The sequence below is a fragment of the Papio anubis genome, chromosome 7 (assembly GCF_008728515.1).
Source record: "Papio anubis isolate 15944 chromosome 7, Panubis1.0, whole genome shotgun sequence".
Lineage (NCBI taxonomy): Eukaryota > Metazoa > Chordata > Mammalia > Primates > Cercopithecidae > Papio > Papio anubis.
This window is the reverse complement of record NC_044982.1, coordinates 114,636,892-114,657,958: the sequence shown is the minus strand read 5'-3', so window position 1 is coordinate 114,657,958 and position 21,067 is coordinate 114,636,892. Positions and strand designations below refer to the sequence as shown.

At 50.9% G+C, this 21,067-nt stretch overlaps 1 pseudogene; it reads left to right on the top strand.

Annotated features, from left to right (window-relative positions):
* The first annotated feature begins 3,668 nt into the window (after window positions 1-3,668).
* On the top strand, window positions 3,669-4,529 carry LOC101026925 (annotated as a pseudogene).
* The last annotated feature ends 16,538 nt before the right edge of the window (window positions 4,530-21,067 follow it).

The following is a 21,067-nucleotide window of genomic DNA, read 5'->3' as shown; positions in this document are numbered from 1 at the left end:
GAACTAAACACTTCCATCTGTTCAATATTCAAACAAAAGACCTGTAAACCCTGGATGGTGAAAGTAATACTTCAGCAGTAGCACCAAAGCCTCAAATATGAAAAGATACCAAGAACGCCACTAACAAACAAAATGAGCTCAAGGCTGGGAGCAGTAGTTCACACCTGTAATTCCAGCACTTTGACAAGCCAAGGTGGGAGGATTACTTGAAGTCAGGTGTTCAAGACCAGCCTGGGCAGCATAGCAAATTCACATCTCTAGAAAATTTTTTTAAATTAGCTGGGCATGGTGGCACACACCTGTAGTCCCAGCTACTTGGGAGGCTGAGGTAGGAAAATTGCTTCAGCTCAGGAATGCGAGGCTGCAGTAGCTATGATCATGCCACTGCACTCCAGCCTTGGTGACAGAGTAAGACCTAGATAATTACAGTCTGTCCTGCTCCTATTTACATTAACATCACTAATTTAAATGCTTTCCATCAGCAGGATAAAAATTAAGTGAAATGTGACTTTGGAGGTTGGCCATAAAATAGGCAATGGAGAAACAGGCACTTCCCACAAGAATGAAAATGACCAATAAGCATATAGAAAAGATTCAAGGCCGGGTGCAGTGGCTCACACCTTTAATTCTAGCACTTTAGGAGGCCAAAGCCGGTGGATCATCTGAGGTGAGGAGTTTGAGACCAACCTGACCAACATGGTGAAACCCTGTCTCTACTAAAAAATACAAAAATTAGCCAGGCACGGTGGTGGGCACCTGTAATCCCAGCTACTCAGGAAGCTGAGGCAGGAGAATCGCTTGAACCCAGGAGGCAGAGGTTGCAGTGAGCCGAGATCACACTGTTGCACTCTAGCCTGGGCAATAGAGCAAGATTCCATCTCAAAAAATAAGAAAATAAAATAAAATAAGGTTCCAAAGCACTAGAAACCAAATACATGTAATGAAAACAATGAGATTTTCTACTTAAATACCAACAAATGGAAGGCAGACACTGGAGCTCCGCCCCTGTTGGTGGGAGTGTAAACTGAACCAATTTTTTCTGCAGTATAATTTGAAAATTTCTACTAAAAATCTTAAAACTGTTTTATGTTATTTTCCTCCAGAAATTCTATTTCTATGAATTCAGCTGAAAAATGCTTGCTTGAGTTCATTAAAATATATATATAAGAAAATTTACTTCAGGGGTGGCAATGATTAACTTAATATGCATCAAGCTTTTAAAAATGCTAATGACAAGGATATATTTGCTGCCATAGAAATATGCCCAAAACATAGTGACAAAAGACTATATGTTAAGATTCTACTTTTTAAAATGTTTATATGCATAAAAAAGTATAAAAAGCAACAAACCAGAATGTTTTGCGTGGCAAAATTAAATACTTTTCTTAATATTTTGTCTTCCAAATTATTACAAAAAGAATGCGATTTTCTTTATAATCAGGGAGAAGTATTGTTTTCATTTCATTATATTTAAATTTCTTTTCTTTTCCTTATTTTTTCTCATGTATGTATCACATGTACTCTAGAGAGCTTGAATCCCTACCTCTTGAGGTAAATCAGACCATTACTGTCTCTGTCAACTTGCCTTTTTTGGACATTTCAAATCAATGGAATTATGCAATACATGGTCTCCTGTCTGGCTTTTACACTTAGCTAATGTTTTTGAGGTTGGTCCATGACATATAATAGGTTTTGGTAATTTGTTCCTTTCATTACTGAGTAGAAGTCCATTGATGGATATACCACATTTTGTCAGCAGAGAGCATTTTAAACCTCGATTTCAATTTCCTGTGGTCTAAATGAAACCCTTGGAACACAGGACTTCTAGGGAAAGCTGCTGTGCATGTCAAAATAACTACTTAGCAGAACCAGCTTTCTCATCAGGAGCCTGAACTGCTGCAAGAATTTTACCATTTGCAACTTCCTTTTTTACAAGCAACACCTGTGCTACTACAAATCAGGACTTTTGAAGCATCTGATACATCCATCAGATAAGTGAGCATGTGTCTGAGGTGGACAAAATTGAAACCATCTATGCTACACTGCATATTTTTTTCCTGCCCCCAGACTGGACCAGGGAATCTCTCAGCTTTCCTAGAGTACTTACCAATGTCACTGACAAAGCCAAACAGTATTAAAGACCCTACTGCCTTTGCTAGGTAGATTTGGAGGGAGGCCCAGCAGCAAGGGTGGAGAGGAGAAAGGGGAGCTTGTGGAACAGGGAAGCCCCGGGGGTCACGCATGGCTCCCCGCTGTGGAGGATGTTGTGGATGGGGAAGTGCTGATGGTGTCCCTGAGCAGCCCTAGCACCTCCACTGGGCCTAGAAGGTCTTGACTTTGGACCCTTACCCATGTTCCAGAAGTGTTTAAAAGCTGTTTTTGCTTTTGTTCTTTTCCTAAATAATCATTACTTGGTAGTTAGTTATTAATCTTTCTCTGGGAGAGGGACAGGGCTTTAAAACTGAAGAACATAACTTTCAATAAAATATAAAAAATGGAAAAAAGTTACTTTGTAAAGAATTTGCTATACAAACCAAATGGGAGCTACTGAGAATCTCAATAAAATGTTAAATGCATTTGCTGCTGTTAGAAGAAACAAAGAAAAAATTTAGAAGAAATAAAGAAAAAAATGCATTTGCTGGCAGTGGTACCATTTGCCTAAGGTTGGGTCACTGTGTCATCATACTGTGGTGGGGGTATGTGTCGTGTATATGAGTGAAACTTTTCATCTCAAGATAGGTCATAATCTTAGCTGCAGTTTTCCTTCCAAATAGGGTTACAAAGTGGTAAAACATGGACTTGGAAGTGACAGACCTGAGTGAATAGGCACAGCTTAAAGAAAAATCCAATAAAACTAACTTTTAACAATCCTGAGGTTGGTTTTTGAAACAGATACAATTATTTACTCTAAGCATCTGGTGATGATCTTGAATCAATAATACATACTGTCGTGACCCTTTTTTTAAATGGAAATAGATGTTTCATCCAGAAAACCCCGAAACACTGACTTTTTTTTTTTTTTTTTTTTTAAGACAGGGTGTCACTCTGTTGCCCCAGTTGGAGTGGAGTGATGGATCTCAGTTCACTGCAGCTGGCCTCCCACCTCAGCCTCCCAAGTAGCTGGGACCACAGGCGCCACCGCGCCTGGCTAATTTATTGTATTTTTTGTACAGCTAGGATTTTGCCATGTTGCCCAGGGTGGTCTCAAACTTCTAGGCTCAAGTGGTTCACCCACTTCAGCCTCCCAAAGTGCTGTGACTACAGGCGCGAGCCACTGTGCCCAACCTGCAGTGACTTTTTAAAACTTAAGTTCAAGCATCTCTTCTTAACTCCTTTAATTGGAGGTATCTCTTCTCTCATTCTCATCTTTGGTGTTCCCCCCAGAGTTCACTGCTGACTGGATGTACAACATACATTTCAAAGTCAAGGCTGCGTGCAGTGGCTCGTGCCTATAATTGCAGCACTTTGGGAGTCCAAGGCAGGAAGATTGCTTGAGTCCAGGAGTTCGAGATCAGCCTGACCGACAGGCAGAAACCCCATCTCTATTAAAAATACAAAAATTAGCCAGGTGTGGTGGTGCATGCCTGTAATCCCAGCTACTCAGGAGGCTGAGGCAGGAGAATCGCTTGAACACAGGAGGTAGAGGTTGCAGTGAGTCGAGATCATGCCATTGCACTCTAGCCTGGGCAAAAAGAATGAAACTCCATCTCAAAACAAACAAACAAAACAAGCAAACAAAACAAAACACAAAAACAAGAACAACTTTCTCATGGAATAGTCTATGTGCGCCACCTACTTAACCTACTGAACGAAACCCAGATCCTTTCTTATCCTCCCAGTGTGGCACTGTTTCAAGGTTCAGACTATCCAGAAATAAAAGAACTGGAAATAGCAAAGGCTATGCATTTGTGTAGTTTGAGTCTGAGGATGTTGCCAAGATAGTTGCTGAAACAATGAACAACTACCTGTTTGGTGAAAGACTCTTGGAGAGTCATTTTATGCCACCTGAAAAAGTACAGAAAGAACTCTTTCAAGACTGGAATATTCCATTTAAGCAGCCATCATATCCATCAGTGACACGTATCATCAGAATTGGCACTTACACAAAAGCTACAGATGGAGGAGCGATTTAAAAGGAAAGAAGGATTACTCGGGAAGAAATTAGCTTAAGAAGGAAATGATTATGATGTTCCTTCTTTGATTTTACAGAAAATGGAAAGGATTTCAAAAACAAATCGTCAGACATCTACAAAAGGCCAGGTTTTATGTAAGAAGAAGAAAAAGAAAAAAAAAAAGAAGAAGAAAAAGGTTTTAGGTACTCCTGAGAAGACTGTGGATACCCAGGGCCCCACACCGGTTTGTAAATCAACGTTTTTAGGGAGATGAAAATCTGAAGTGGCTGAAATGAATGATGATGAAGATAACGAAATAGTTTTCAAACAGCCCATATCCTGTGAGACTCAAACACCTACATGTTCACAAAAGAAAAAAAAAAGACGAAGAAAAAGCAATCCGTGATTTTCAATGTATTATATATAAGATTTCTTCTGAAAAAATATTTTTATGAGAAAAATACAAAAAATTAGCTTGGCATGGTGGCTCATGCCTGTAGTCCCAGCTACTTGGGAGGCTTAAGGGGAAAGATCACCTGAGCCCAGGAAGTTGTGGCTACAGTGAGCCGTGATCATGCCACTGCATTCCAGCCAAGTCAAGTCATTACATTTATCTTAACCTATTCTAGGCTGACTTAAGTGGGATTTGTATTAAGAATACAATAGGCAACCTCACAGACATCTAAGTACAAAACTCAAAATAGGACCACACCATGGAAGGCCTGCCTGGGCTGGGAGGCGATTTTCCTCTCCTGCATGCCTTCACTCTGGACTTCTGATCCATGCTTGTGCTCTGCTCTGCGGATAAACATTCGGCATGTGCTCCAGACTCCTCCCGCTTCTGAGGCTTTGGCTTGCCCTGGCAGTACCCCTGGTCCCAGTGTTACTGGACCATACAGATGCTCCTCTGCAAAAAATCTATTGAAAACTCTCTGTGTCATTGCCAATAAGCAGGAGAGAGAATCTGATCTGCCTAGCAGTGGGGGTGGGAGTTCCCTAGTTGTCCCTGGATTTGTAGTGCTGCCCTTTCCAGAGACTCGAGGAGGGGCCAGATATCCAAAAAGAGGGTGTGGGTGGGGCATCAGTAATACAGTCTACTTCTACTAGAAAGTATAAAGTAGAGGCGGTGGCTCACGCCTGTAATCCCAGCACTTTAGGAGGCCGAGGCAGGTGGATCACTTGAGCTCAGGAGTTCGAGACCAGACTGGGAAACATGGAAAAACTCCATCTCTACTAAAAATACAAAAAATTAGCTGGGCATGGTGGCACATACCTGTAGTCCCAGGTACGTAGGAGGCTGGGGTGGGAGCATTGCTTGAGCCCAGGAAGTAGAGGCCGCAGTGAGCCGAGATCATGATGCCACTGCACTCCAGCCTGGGCAACAGAGTGAGACCCTGTCTCAAAAAAAAAAAAGAAAAGAAAAGAAAAAAAAAGAAAAAAAATACAAAGTGGAAGCATCTGTATGCATGATTGAAGTCATGCTTTCCATCTATTTTTTCCACCTTCCCTTTTTCCTCTCTAAAACACTGTATCTCAAGCTTCTCCCTATGTTATCAAGTACTCATAAGCATTATTTGAATGGTTGTATCAGAATCCATTATCTGGACCCATTGTCATTTAGCCATCTGCAGTTGCTGGAGATACTGCCCTTTCTGCCACACTCAGTCACCCTTCTGACCTTGCTGTGTCCAGTTATCTACTAATACACACACTGGTCATTTAGGACTTAAAGTTAAGAATAGTTATCATGGTTTCTAACACTTCATAAAGAATGTATCTTCCTAAAAATAGAATGGCTTGGAGGTTATACTATTAAAGCAAAATAGACAAATCGATGTTGAAATTACTGTTTTACTTTCTTCCTGTGTCTATTTCCACTTCTCTGTCATTTTGATGGATACAGTTTCATTTGGAAGGATTTTTATTTCAAAACAGAAACAGCATATGACATGAGAATGGGAACTCTGAAAGGTTCAACTTTCTAGTTTACTCAGTTTGTCACAAAAGCTACTGATAGTCAGTCATGAGTGGCCTGTATTGAAAGTGAGTTCACATTATGTACATCTTAAGCACTATACTTTTTATCAGATATAGAAAAATAGGTGGTGTGTTTGGAAAGGTATTCGGCTAGGAGTCAGGAAGCTTGACTGTTAGTTCCAATCCTGCTTCTTCAGCTGAGCGCCCGTAGGTAATAATTCAGCAGCTGTTTCTTAAATACCTAATGAATTTCAGGCGTTGTAGTTGGGCTGGGAATATAGATAGATACTGCATTCATGATTCTCCAAGGCTCCCTTCCTCACCCGCCTCACAGTGAGCTTTCTTATGCATTGGGTAAATTTGTCTCCTAACCGGCCCTAACTCTCTCTTCAACCTGCTTCCCAAGGCAGCTGTGAGGATCAAATGAGGGAGAATATGTGTGAAAGCAAATTGAAAATGATTTTAAAATGCAATAAAAATGTGATCCATGGAAAATTATTTAAAGATCCTTAGAATTTTAAATAAACAGTACATTAGGCTGGGCACTGTGGCTCACATCTATAATTCCAGCACTTTGGGAGGTCAAGACGGGCAGATCATGAGGTCAGGAGATCAAGACCATCCTGGTCAGCATGGTGAAACCCTGTCTCTACTGAAAATACAAAAATTAGCTGGGCATGGTGGTGTGTGCCTGTAATTCCAGCTACTCAGGAGGCTGAAGCAGGAGAATCACTTGAACCAAGGAGTCAGAGGTTGTGGTAAGCCATCACGCACTGCACTCCAGCCTGGGTGCAACAAAACAACAACAACAAAATTACATTAACCTGAATTTTCTATGGTTTTGATTTTAAATAGATATGAAAATTTTACAATGGACCACTGATATGGTTGAAAATCTTGGCTTGATTATTCTCCAAGAAAATGATACAGTGGTTTGTATGATTAATTTTCTAAAATTGCTAGCCAAAAGAAACCAAACCCTTTTTTGAGTTGAATGACTGGATCAAAGGAGCGTTGAACCGTATAATGGAGAAATGTTTTCTGTGTTCACTAACAGCTTGCCTTTGTTTGATTCCAGCTGCAGCATATCATGAGTGATGAGGTCTGTGAGCAGGTGACTGACCTTTACCTGGCAGAAAATAATAATGGGGCCACCAGAGGCCAGCTGAACACACAGAACTCAAGGAGCCTCCTGGAGTCAACGTATCAGCGGAAAGCTGAGCAGCTAATGTCAGATGAGAATTGAGTTAAGGTGAGAGTGGCTCAGGTAGTCAAACACCTTGCTGGTGACAATGTAAGTTGTTAGGATTCTCTGAACCAGAAGTTAAAGCCAGGGTACTTTGACCCGTTACTTTACTCCTGGAACTTTTTAGAGTTCCCAACGAGTTCACCAGAGAAATACAAAGTGGAAGTAACTATCTTCCGGGACAATCTACTTTGTTTCTTTCTTCCTTTAAAAAAAACAAAAACTAGTTATGTATGATTTTTACAATTTTATATTCTTCTTTTTCTCTGAACATTTATCATAGTACACTTTGTAAATATTATTGTTAGAAAAATGTTGGTGCATGAAATCCATGGTCATAGTCATTACAAAAAAGAAAACAGGCCTGGCACACAAGGTTCACACTTGTAATCCCAGCACTCTGGGAGGCCAAGTGGGCGGATCACTTAAGACCAGCTTGAGCAACATGGCAAAACCCCATCTTTGCAAAAAATACAAGAATCCAAAAATTAGCCAGGTGTGGTGACATGTGCCTGTAGTACCAGCTACTCAGGAGACTGAGGTGGGAGGATGGCTTAAGCCTGTGAGGTCAAGGCTGCAGTGAGCCCTGATCATGTCACTGCACTCCAGCCTGGGTGACAGAGCAAGACCCTATCTCCAAAAAATAAAAGAAAAAAAATGCAGATAAGCAAAACAAGTCATCTTAGAATTCTTTCCTGAAATTAACATTGATTACATTTCTAGACTTTTCTGTGTTTGAGTATATATTTTGAAAAAGTTTATACTGGACAAATGGTTTTTAACTTTTTTTTGAGACAGGGTCACGCTCTGTTGCACAGGCTGGAGTGCAGTGGTGAGATCATGGCTCACTGTAACCTCTGCCTCTTGGGTTCAAGTGATCATCATGCCTCAGCCACCCTAGTAGCTGGAATTACAGGCATGTGCCACCACACTGGCTAATTTGTATATTTTTAGTAGGGCTGCGATCCCTGCGTGTCTCTGGGCCAGCAGGCTCTTCCCCTCTGTAAACCTCAGTGTTCCCCTTCTAGAGAATGGGCAGAATTTCCTTCAGACAATACTTGCTCATCTGTGGGGTCCATAGAGAGGAATGGGGCATAGAGCTTTAGCAAGGAGCTGGACAGAGACCAGAAGCAGTCAAGATCAGAGGGATGAGAGGGTTCCGTCACCTCCCTGATTGCCCAGGACCTCACTGAGTCCTCACATGCATGACAAGATCTGTCCCACCAAGTCAGGGGCAAAAACCCTCAGCTCTGTCCCAGTACCGGGGCTGTAAGAAACCCATATCTCCTCTTGGGGCCTCCTGATAGGATGACTTCTCCCAGCTCATGCCATCCAAACAGGGAGAGCTGGTCCACGCCCAAGTTAGGAGAGTGCTGGGCAAATCAGTCCCCTCCAGCCACACAGAGCCTGAAGCTGCTCTCCAAGGACCCCTCAGTCACAGAAGGTGCTGGTCCTCCTACAGTGCTGCCCCACACCCACCACCGCAGCCTCCTGGGGGTGCAGTCAGGGGTGCCCTCCTTCGGGCTCTGCCCTCACACCCACTCCTACACAACTACTCTCCCTGCTGGCCGCCCCAGAGACCAGATTGCTTTGGGCCTCCACCTCCACGGGTCCGAACCACCATCTCTTCTGCTCCCCAGAAAGCCAGCTCCCGGCAGACAGGCAGTGTTCCCTCTTCATTCCTCAACACAGAGGGCCCATCACAACCCTCTCAGCAGACGGTAGAGCTCCCCACGCATCCTCTTAAAGAGGCTTCACCTTTGATGGCCACAAGCCCCAACACGACCTCCTCCCAGGGAGTGAATTTGAACAAAATAAAACATAAAAGCAGCATCTATTAAATTACCAGCAACATTTCCTACTAGGATTAACTCTCGGAGTGAGCAGTGTATTCCATTAGATGGATCAGTGCAGGGGGTAGCAAGCGTTTTCCGTACAGGGCCAGAAGGAAACTCTTTAAGGCTCTGCAGACCACTGGCTTTTAGTCACCACCTACTCAAACCCTCCCCTGTAGCAAGAAAGCAGCCCTAGGCAACATGTCAACAATTGAGCGTGGCCACGTTCCCGGGAAACTTTCTTTATGGACGTGGAAGTTTGCTTGTCACGTACTTCTCATGTGTCACAAGATACGATTCTACTTTCCATGTTTTCAACCATTTAAACATGTAAAAGCCGTTCTTTGCTCGTGGGCCACATAAAAACAGGCAGCAAGAAATTTGACCGTTAGACCAGCGGCGGCTGACCCCCGGATGGAGCATTAGAGCTTGGGTGCGCGCCCCACCCCAGGGCTTCCAGGAGAGGGAGAGCAGGCTGATGCCGCCTCCACCCCCATCGCTCTAGGGGAGAAGGCGGAGCTGGTGCTGTATGAAGTTTGGCTGCAGATCCTGGGCCAGCCCTACACCAAGGCCTTGGAGGACAAAACCAGCCCTGAGTTCTGCGCACTTCAGGGGAGCTGACCGGATGGGTGAAGTGGGGGTATCGGGGAAGAGGCCTCAGGAAGACGGGGGATGACTGGACAAGGCTCTGGTAGAGCTGTGACCCTCTCCATCCTCTCCTGACACCCCAGCTGACCTTCGTCCTCAGACCTCTGCCGAACTTTGACCAAGTGGTGGTGGAGGAATTCCAGTGGGTCCGGGGTGGCCCTGGGTGACCCAGGGCTCAGACCTGGGTTCTGGGGTGGAGGGCAGGAGGCTGGAAGAGATGACTGCCCTTAGGCCCCCCAGGCTGCCCAGCCCCCTGAAATCTGTGATAATCCTCCCACCAGGCTGGACCCACTGACCGCCAGAGTGGGTGCCACCTTCTTCAGCATGGCGCCAGCCCAGGCCCTTGTGTGGGACTGTGTGTGTCAGGGTCTGCACACCTGCACACCCTGGGGGAGACAGAGGGCCTCTTGGTAGAGATGGTCATCCCAGACCTCGGTCAGTAACTCCTTCCCTCTGCAGGCTCCCTCCGTCTGTCCATTGGCCTCCTCCCTTGGGCTCGCTGCCTCCACATGCCCTAATCTGAAACCTACCTCCCTTTCTCATGGAGCCCTCCAAGATGCTCCTAGCCCCAGCTCCCTGGTCCCGCAGCAACTTCTGGGCCCAGATTCTCCCTTGTCAGAAGTCTGGGAGGCAGGGCCCCCACCTGGCCATAGCCTTCTTGGTCTGCTCTAGGCACTCCTAGCCCCAACCTGCTGGACGCCTCCATCTCCGGCTATGCTGTGGCTCTTCTCATTCTAGACCTCCTGCTCGTCACATTTGCCCTTGTCCTAGTGAGTGTCTGACTGGGCCCAGACTCCTTCCTGAGGGGCAGGCTGAGCCTTTGATACCTTGAGCCCTTGAGCTAAGCTGAGGGGTAAGCAGGTCCCTTTACACCCCTGATTCCCCCACCCAAGCCCAGCATCTCCAGCTGGGGCTGCAGGGTTTGGGGTCAGGGGGCTGGGCCTGATCCCAGTGTCCCTGCCCTTCTTGTCAAGGTGCTAAAGTGGAGGGCCTCCCTCAGGGTGTTCAGCCTGGGAGTGTAGACTCGCACGGTGCGGTACAGAGGACCCTCTCCAGACAGGTAAGTGGTTCTCCCTGACCTCCCACCCTGCTTTTGTTCTGGATGGGATCCATCACCACCCCTGCCAGGGCCTTCTGCAAACAATCCCCGGGAGCTACTGTTGGCAGTGCCTTGGTGGTGCAGTCAGTGTGCCAGAAAAGCTCCCCACTACCGTGGGCAGTGGCTCAGGCAGTCAAGCAGACTCCCCCGAGCAGGCTCCACCTACCCCTAAACTGTTCCCAGCTGCCTCCCACCAACCCTAGAAATGATGCTGGGGGCCGACAGAGACTGAACTTAGGTGCACAGGGGGCCAGGAGACCTGGGACAGAGAACAGGTGGTGTGGGGAGGGAATCTTCCCTCCCCAACTTCCCACTGCATAAGGGCCAGACAGTGGCACCTCCAGGTCCTGGAAGGACATATATGGACCCAATTCAGTTTCCCCTTTGTCTCATGGCCTTTCTTCTCCCTTCCCCAGGGCCAGGTGGATGTGGGAGGAGACGCAGCACCATCCTGGGTGCACTCAGACTCATTCCTCACTCCTGGCCTTCACTCCCTTTCCTCTACACACAGGTGACCCCTTACGCTGCTGATCCCTCTGCTGAAACCCAAACTCCAAGACTCTCCTCTCCCCACCTTCACCTTGCCCCATGGCTTCCACAGACAGTGCCTCAACGCTGAGGAATGAATCCGGAGTTCCAACACCATTGACTTTCCCAGGAACTCAGAGCCAGAGAGGGCCAGGGTCCAGCCCAAGGCCTCACAGCCAGGGGCTTCTTCCCTCCTACACCCCCAAGGACTGGACTTGCAGGGCTGGGGCAGAGGTGGGGTGGGGGAAAGCAATGCCTTGTCAACCCACACAGGGAGCCCCGCTCCCATCCCCAAGGTGCATGAAGTCGAGGAACACCCCTGCTCCCACGTCCATGCTCATTCGGGCCCTGCTCCAAGTGCTTGGCACTCACACCAGCCTCATGCCCTTCATGCCACAGGTATCGGTCTTCTTTACAGAGTGGTAAATGATGGCCAATACAGCTAGACCACACAGAGGACTTAGGCACAGCTCGGGGGTCCACAGTCTCTGCTGCCCCTCCTGCCACCAAAGTGTGGTCCTGCTTCCAGGCAGCAGCAAGGGGACAGAAGCCCGCCCCAAAGAGGGCTGGGACAGGGCACCCTTATGCCTGCCTAGTCTGGTCCAGTAGGGCTGGAGGGACTGTCAGTCCTAAAAGAAACGATGGCCCTTTGAGGGTATGCAAAAGTCATGAAGCGATCCAAAGTTTGTATTTAAAATATTGATTTCTAGATACTTAGACAGTCATCTCGTGTGAGGAGCTGGGAGGGCCCCAGGGTACCGCCCACAAGAGGAGGAAGACTGAAAAGGGGTCAGAGGAGGAATGGGGGCTGCTGAGGGCAAGGCCCACCCCCTCCCTGAACCCCTGAACCCAGCCACAGAGCCAGTCAGCCTCAGGCCAGAGGGTATGAGCAACGGGGCCCTGGCTGCTCTACAGTGGATCAGAGCCAGTGGGTGTGGGGGGTCTTCCAGGGCAGGTGTGGGGCACAGGACAAGGTAAAGCAGGCTCCCAGGGCAGAGACTAAGGCTGACCCCTGCAGCTCCTCTACTGCAGGGGGGGACACAGGGATAGGCAACGGTCTTAACCCAGAAAGCCCTGGTGCTGCTCCCTGTGACCATTGGACGCTTGGCAGTGGTGGAACCCAGGAATGGTCTTGAACCCATGACCCGGCATGGAGCCATGATATCCTGGCCCATAGGCTCCCCCTACCTGCAGGCAGTGGGCAGGGCCCAGTGAGGGGACCCCAGAGCCCAGACCATGAGCTTCACCTGGCCAAAGACAGCAGCCAGCACCAAGACATCAAAAGAGGGCTGGTGGACAGATCATCACATCAGGCCACCAAGGCCGCACCAGGTTCCCTCTGCACTTCTGGAACACACAGTCTCCTCGCCCTCACCCCAGTACCTCTGAAGCACCAGCTTCATTAGATGCATTCTGTCCCAGGTCAGCCCTGCCGTCCAAGCAACTGCAATTTCTCACTCAGAGAGCCAGGGCGGCAGGTGGTGGAGGGGTCCCTGGAAGATGCCTCCTGGATGCCCTGATGCCTAAAAACGTTCTCAGTGGGCCTTCTCTTAGGGAGGGGAGGGTTATGGCCTGCCTCTCCTCTCCTTCCCAGCCACCTCCATCACCACAGTGAGCCCTTTACAGGCGTCTCAGACAACTGGCTCACTGGAGCCAGGACTAGCACAGACACAGCCCTGGGGCTGAGGCTGACTAGGTGGGTCTCTGTCTTCACTCTGTTACTTGTCTTCAAGTTTTGGTCTCCCGCCCACTACATGCAGGCTCGTTTCCAGGCTTTATGAGGCCTTGCACAGAGACAGAGTTCCTCAAACACAGCTGGTGAACACAGCGGGCTTTAGGGAGGTGGCACATACTTGGGGGGGTGGGGCCGGGTAGCAGGAAGGAAGCAGCCTGGGGGCCAGCATGCCTGTCTGGAGTGGGTGGCCAAATGGGACCCTGCACCACCTGAGGAGAGAGGGTCCACCTGGAAGAGTGGATCAGCTTCGTGATGGCCACCAAGCTGGATACCGGGTGAGCCTGCAGGACAGTGCAGAGGGGGGCTGGGAAGGGACAGGCAGCTGGGAGGGCATGTCCTGTATTCCTCCCATACAGACACGTGAGTCTTCCCAAGTGGGTCTTCACGGGGGTGAGGGAGCATTGAAGACACACCTCCAGCTCACCTCAAACCATCTCAGAGCCATCACCAACTCCTCACACAGGCCAGCTGCATTGTCACAGTGACCCCAGAAGAGCACACAGCCCTGTCCTTCAGATGAATAAACAGAGGGAGAGACACATCTGACAGCCAGGAGCAGGGACTCACAACTCAGGTCCAGCTGCAGTGCTGCCTCGATGGCTCTGCCTGCATCCCTCCGGGACTCAAGTTCCCAAGCAACAAGTGACCACAATTTGAGTATGGGTGGAAATAGGAAGCATTATCCCCATCTGGTTGCTGGGGAAAGGGAAGCAAGGCACAGGTGACTCTGCCCAAGGCCAAAGTGCGTGACAGGGCTGGTTCAACCCCATCTGTCTCGGCCAGCACATGCCCATGGCAGAGGCTTTCCTGTGACTCCAACCTGGAAGGTGTGGGAACTCCCTTCCAACAGTTCCACCCAGGGCACAGAGCATGCAGCCAGCGTTTGGGAGGTGACAGTGTTGGGACGTGACAGTGTGTGTTCACCCGGTTAGCCAAGGCCTCATGGAGCCCAGGGGTTCCTAGGGTCAGGAGAGCACTGGAGCCCACCCCAACACCCATTGGAAACCTGGAATCTGCACCCCAGGAGATCAGAGGTTCAGCCTCCGATGCACCTGGCAAGGCAGCAAGGTGAGACAGGGCACAGGTGGCTTCCTGCTTCCAACCAGTCTCCTTCAGGTGGCAGGGAAGTGATCTCCGCCTGACTCTCCGCCTCCCAGCGGGAGGGAGAAGGGGCAGCCACCCATCAGGCCTTGCCCAGATTGAAGCTGCTGAATCTAGGGTCCCAACAGGCGAGGTGTGTGACCCTGACTATCCCAGGCCTGGCTACAAGGCAGTCCTGTCTCTGGTGAGGGCCTGGCAGACAGGAGATGTGGGATGTCCCCACGCGGCCTAGCTACAAACCTGATTGAAGATAATCATGTGTGCAAGACCATCAAGCTCAGCCAAACACACAGAGGACCAGGGGCATGAAAAGTCAGTTTGGGCCCAGCCTGGCCCCTGGAAGGATGGGCATGAGGGCCACGGTGAAGGGGGAATGCATGGTCACGCCTGGGTGGTCAGGGACTGTCAGCTCCTTGCTCTGTGGCACATCTGCCCAGGCTCGGCTCTGCACTCAGCCTTCTGCCTGGACCGCAGGTGCCTGGACACTGGCCTCAAGCAGGGGATGGTTGTAGTGAAAGGCACTGTGGCATGTGGGCGAATCCCAAGCATGTATGTGGGTATCAGCCCCAAAAGAGATAATACAGGCCAAAAACTTAAGCAGATGTGAGACAGAATCTCATCAATAGAACTCCCCTGTCCTGGCTCATCAATTCAAGTCAGCACCTACTCCTGACCCCGAAGCTGCAGCTCAGTCTGGCTTGAGACTCACAAAGAGATGTTAGTGCTGGGCAGGGGGAGCCTGGCCCAGCTCAAGTATGTCCAGCAAAGCCAGCTGGATAAGAATCTCTGAAGATTAGTCCAGGCACAAGAACAGAAGCAGCTCTGGGCAGGAGGCGGGCGGCAATGCCCAGGGGCAGGGAGGCCTGACGACCCTTAACTAGGGTAGGTGCCAGGTCAGCGTGCAGAAGAAAAGGTGGTGATGGCTATCCTGCCCAAGGCCAGGCTGGCAAACCTAGGGGCCAGCCTTGTCTAACTCTAAACCATGCCAAATTCAGATCAAAAGTATCCTTCAAATGTGTGCAGGCTGGAGAGCCCCCCTGCCCCTCATCCCTCCCCTGCCCAAGCTGGTTCCCATCCCCACCAGAAGGAAATGGAACTCTTCTATGGGGCATAGCCCGCCCGCCAGGTTCTCTGTCACCTTGGGGAAGGGGCAGGGGGGATGGGGAACTGCAGCTGGGTAAGAAAGCACCCAGGTCCCACTCTGTCCCTTTCTTTGCCTGGGGCCAAGGAGAGCCACAGGGGAAGGGCCAGGTTAAGAGGGATCCACCCTGGAGCCCAGAGCTACCCACAGAGAAAACCCCCATCCTCCTGATCCCAGCTCCCAGCTCACACTGCTGGGATAACATCCTCTGCTCCCAGCTCACACTGCTGGGATAACATCCTCCCCATCAGAGAGGCCGGAGGAGGCAGAGGCTGACCCTTGCTCCTTTAGGCACCTCAGCGGCCGTAGTCCGCCTTCATCATGACTACTAACAGGAAGGGGGTCCCTGGGATCACAAATGTGAGGGGCAAGCTTGTTGGGCCCAGGTGCCCAAGGCAGACTTCTGCAGGGCACCAGAGCCAGAAGGATGGGGAGGTCGGAGCACGGTGGCTTACACCTGTAATGTCAATACTAAAAGGCTGAGATGGGTGGATCACATGAGGTCAGGAGATCGAGACCATCCTCGAAGCAACACGGGTGAAACCCCCATCTCTACTAAAACTACAAAAAATTAGCCAGGCGTATGGCATGCTCTGTAGTCCCAGCTACCAGAGTCTGAGGCAGGAGAATCACTTGAACTCAGGAGGGGCGGAGGTTGAACAGGTGGGCCACGATCTGAGCCTGCATGGGCCATGGTGACCCCTGAGCCAGGCACCCCTACTCTTTTAGTCTCAGTTGTAACTCTGTCTCATGGGAAATGTCAGCATTACCTCTGGAGTCAAAGTAGGTGTTGTGGCACCAGAGTTCCCTGTAGGGGACCAAGACCAAAGGATGCAGGGGCTGTGGCTTATCCCGAAGGTCAGGGCTAGACGAGGGGATCTGTAAAGCCGGGGCGGCCAAGGGCCTGCCCTTCAGGTTACAGGCATCTGGGTCCTGGTGTAGATCCTCATATGCCATCCAGAGACCCAATCCTAGGGACAATTCCTCCCAGGCTGGTAGCAGAGAGTTGATCCTGTACCTCACCCCACCCAAAGTTCTGACATGAGGGGGCCCCAGTGCTCAGGGAAAGACTCTTCAGGAAAAGGTTCTCAGGGACAGGGAAGGTTTGAGCTGGGTCTTAGGGCAGCCAGAGAGGTAGGTGACAGGCCCTCTCCCAAAGCCCACCAGAGAATGGCAGGATGGACACAGGTGTAGTGTCGTGGAATGTTCTGGAAGACAGGAGGCAGTCTCCCACTCCCCGATGGGGCTGAGTAGTGAGGTCAGGTCCACACACCCTGCAGCAGGCTGGCATCCACACACTGGTGCACTTTGCTTCTGTTTTAGAGACAGGGTCTTGCTCTGTGCCCAGGCTGAGCAAGTGTGGCTCAACTACAGCTCACTGCAGCCTTGACCTCCTGGGTTCATGCAATCTTCCCCACCTCAGCCTCCTGAGCACCTGGGACTATAGGCACATGCCACCATGCCTAGTTTTATTTTTGTAGAGACAGAGCCTCGCTATGCTGCCCAGGCTGGTCCTGAAGTGCTTCCACCTCAGCCCTTCCAAAACACTGATTACAGGGACAAGTCAGCACTCCTGGCCAAGTGCTGGTGCATTTTGGCTGCCATGGTGCACAGGAGGTATGAGCTGGGCAGAATCTGCTCCTTGACCTCTACTCCAGGCCTGCACCTAGACTGACCCCTGGGCGCAGGGAGCAGGTGTGGAGAGAACGAGTAAGCAAAGTCAGTGATGGCACCCAGGCTGGGACCATTAATGAGAGATGTGGGCTCCAACCCTCGTGCCTAGTGGTGGGTCTCTGCCCCTTGGGGGCCAAGATGACTTCCTAGAAGCCAAGGCATGGAGGCCAGCAGGCACCTGGAACTGAGGACAGAAGACTCTGATGAGAGGGAGAGGGGAGGCCTCTGACATAGCTTGATACTCTTGGTCCACCCACGCCTGGTGCTGAAATGATCCCCAATGCTGGAGGTGGGGTCACAGTGTGAGGGTGTGTTTAGGTCATGGTGGGGGATCCCTCATGAATGGATTAGTGCCTCCCAGGGTAATGAGAGTGAGTTTTCTTATTTTTTCTTTTTCTTTTTTTTTTTGAGACAGCTGCCTCACCTCACAGTCCAGGCTAGAGTGCAGGGCATGATCTCGGCTCACAGGTGCTCCCACCCGGGTTCAAGTGATTCAATGAGTGAGTTTTCTATCAGTTCACAGGAGCTATTGTTTAAAAGAGCCTGATGCCTCCCTCTCCTTGCTTCCCTCTCTCACCTGCAACACGCCTGCTCCCTCTTGCCTCCCGCCAGGAGTAAAGCTCCTGAGGCTTCACCAGAAGCCTAGCAGATGCCTGTGCCAGCCTACAGGAACTGTGAGGCAAAGAACCTCTTTTATAAATTACCCAGTCTCAGGGCCAGGAGGGTGTCAGCTGCCTGTAACCCTACTCTTGGGAGGCCGAGGTGAGTGAATCACTTAAGGTCAGGGAGTTCACACCAGCCTCGGCCACCCTGGTGAAACCCTGTCTCTACTAAAAATACAAAATTAGCCAGGTATTGGAGGTGCATGCCTGTAATCCCAGCCACCTTGGGAGCTGCTGAGGCATGAAAATTGCTTGAACCTTGGAAGGCAGAGGCTGGAGGAGCTGAGATCACACCATTGCACTCTTAGCCTGGGTCACAAGAATGAAACTCCATCTCAAATCTCTGTGTCTACTAAAGATACAAAAAAATTAGCCAGTCATGGTGGTGCATGGCTAGCACCCAGCTACTTGGGAGGCTGAGGCAGTAGAATAGGGCCTAAACCCACGAGGCGGAGGTTGCAGGACCTGAGATCGTGCCACTGTACTCCAGCCCATGACACAGCTAGACTTTGTCTCAAAATAAATAAATAAACCAATTTTTTGTATGCTCCTCTGGTGCAGGCAACGCAAAATGGCTAATACAGCCTCTCACGCTTCAGGTCCACTGGACCTGACAATCAGGGAAGGGTTGGTCTTGACTCTGCCATTAACAGGCAGACCATGACAGAGCAGTTCCCCTGCTTTGCCTCAGTTTGTCCTCTCTCAGCTGAGCAGAGCAGGATAATTGCTTCCCCGCGTGGGCCATGGACAAACAAAGCCCTGAGTCCCACAGGAAGGCAGGTGGGCTGCTATCCAAGGGCAGATACACTCCTTTGGGTAGTATTTTTATGTCCCTAGGTGGCAGAGGGACATGGGAGAAGATGCCTCCCTTTGTGGGCAAGGGAGAAAGGAAGATAAGCAGAGGTGCCAGACACCTGCTCACCCTCCCTCCCACCCTCACACCAGGCCCATTCCCCACTTAGCCCCCAACTCAGGCTGCAACTGCTCCTCCCTCGTGGTCAGTATGACTTTCGTGGCCAAGCTTTGTATGGTGAGCTGACAGCTGCTTGGATTCATCACGGACAGCATGTAGTGTAGGCGGGATGCAGGACGGAAGGGAAGGGTTTAAACCAAGTGCCGTGTCCAGCTGCCACCATGCACCCACCTGCTGTGGGCAGACCATGCTGGTCCACCCCTGCATGGCCCCCACCCCAAGGTCTCCCGGAGTCCCGCCTCAGGACTGAGCCAGACTCCCTTTGGGGACAGGGGACACAGTCTACACATAGACATCACTTGTGCTTTGGGGCAAAGCCATGGACAAGTGAATGGGAGGGGCCCCGCTGAGGGTAAACGGGCCTGGACTACTCCAGACCTGCCTCTGTGACAGGACGGTCCCATCCTTCCAGTCAGACTCCTGAGCTGAAGCCCACCCAGCCAGGGAGTGGGGAAGGTGGCCTGCAGTCTCCCTTGAGTTCAGGCCCCTCCCACCCAAGGGAGCTCTCCCATAAAAAAAGATGCAGAAACATCAAGTGCTCCTCCCAGCTTGCTGGCTAAGCTTCCTGGCGTAGCCTCCAGGACCCTGGATGAGTTAAGATGGGGCTGCCAGCAGCTGGGGGCAGGGGGGAAAGCTGGGTCCCCAGGGTGATGCCTAGTGAACATGCAGGCACGGCAAGTGATGGCCCCTGAACTGAGCCCCCTTCTCTCTGCCCAGGGGCCTTGGTGACACACCTGCTGCTGAGCTCAACCTAGCGAGTCAGGGCCTCCTGCCAAGGCAGCCTCTCTTGCTTGGCAAGACAGTCCTGGGATCGTGCTACTCTCTGGCTAGGGCTCAAGTATCCAGGCTGTGAAAGGGCCAGCAGTCAGAAAGAGGAGGCCGTAAGTGGGTCCCTAGGCAGTCAGGGGCCCAGGACAAAAGCCCCTGTGAGGGGATGAGGGGGAAGGAGACTGAGCTGTACCCCCACCCTGAGATCTGAGTGCACCCCGGGCTCCAGAGGGGACCTGGGGAGACCAGCATGTGAGATTTAACCGCTACTGATGCCTTTGAGCACCTATCACTTGTAGGCTGGGCCAGCCAGAGGTTGGCATCAGAGGAGCAGGCCAGGGCCACAAGCAGCCAAGCAAGGGCTTCATTTGGTAGAGCTGTGACTTCTTCATCCCTCTCCTGGACTCCCCAGCTGACCCTCATCCTCAGACCTCTGCAGAACTTTGACCAAGTGGTGGTAGAGGAATCTCTAGGGCTCAGTGGCCCAGACCCAGGGCTCAGACCAGGGTTCTGGGGTTGAGGGCAGGAGGCTGGAAGAGATGACCTACCCTAGTCCCGCAAGGCTGCACAGGCCCCCTGAAGTCTGTGATGATTCTGCCACCAGTCCAGATCCACTGATCGCTAGGAATGGGTACCACCTTTCTCAGGCTGGCACCAGCCCGGCCCCCTCAGGTAGGACTGTGCCAGTGTCTGCACACCCTGGGGAGGCAGGAGGGCCTCTTGCAGAGACACGGCTACTCCAGACCCTGTCAGTACCCTCTGCAGGCCCCCTCCTCTGTCCATCTCGCCTCCCCCACGTGCCCTGATCTTGAAGCCTGCCCTCCCCTGCTCATGGAGCCCTCCAAGATGCTCCCATGCCCACCTTCTCTGTCCCTCAAGAGCACCTTCTGAGGCAGCAGATTCTGGCTCTCCCTCAGAAGTCTGGGAGTGTAGGGTCCCCGCCTGGTCATAGCTAGCCTTCTTTGCCCCTGCTCTTAAGCACTCCTGGCCCTAAAGCCTCCAGCCTGCTGGGTGCCTTCATCTCAGCCATGCTTTGTGGTTCTCCCTCATCCTGGGCCTCCTGCTCACCATAGTTGCCCTTTGTCCCAGGACTGTCAGGCTGGGCCCAGGCTCCTTCCTCTGGGGCATGAGCCTTTGACACCTTGAGCCTTTTAGCCAAGCTGAGGTGAGATTCCCCACCTGGGCTCAGCATCTCCTCATCCCCAGCTAGGCCACGGGATTTGGACCAGAGGGTGGGCCTGAAACCCAGTGTCCCCACCCTTCTGTCAAGGTGCTAAACTGGAGGGCGTTCCTTGGGTGCCTTACTTCCCCAGGAACTCAGGAGCCAGAGAGGGCCAGGTACCAGCCTGGAGATCACACAGCCAGGGCTTTTTCCCTCCTGCACACCCCCAAGGACTGACTTGCAGGGCTGGGACAGAGGTGGGGCAGGGGAAAGCAATGCCTTGTCAACCCACACAGTAGCTCCCACTCCCATCCCTACAAGTACACAAAGTCGAGGGAACACCCTGCCCCACGTCCATGCTCACTCAGGGACCTGCCCAAGTGCTTTTGGCACTCACACCAGCCTC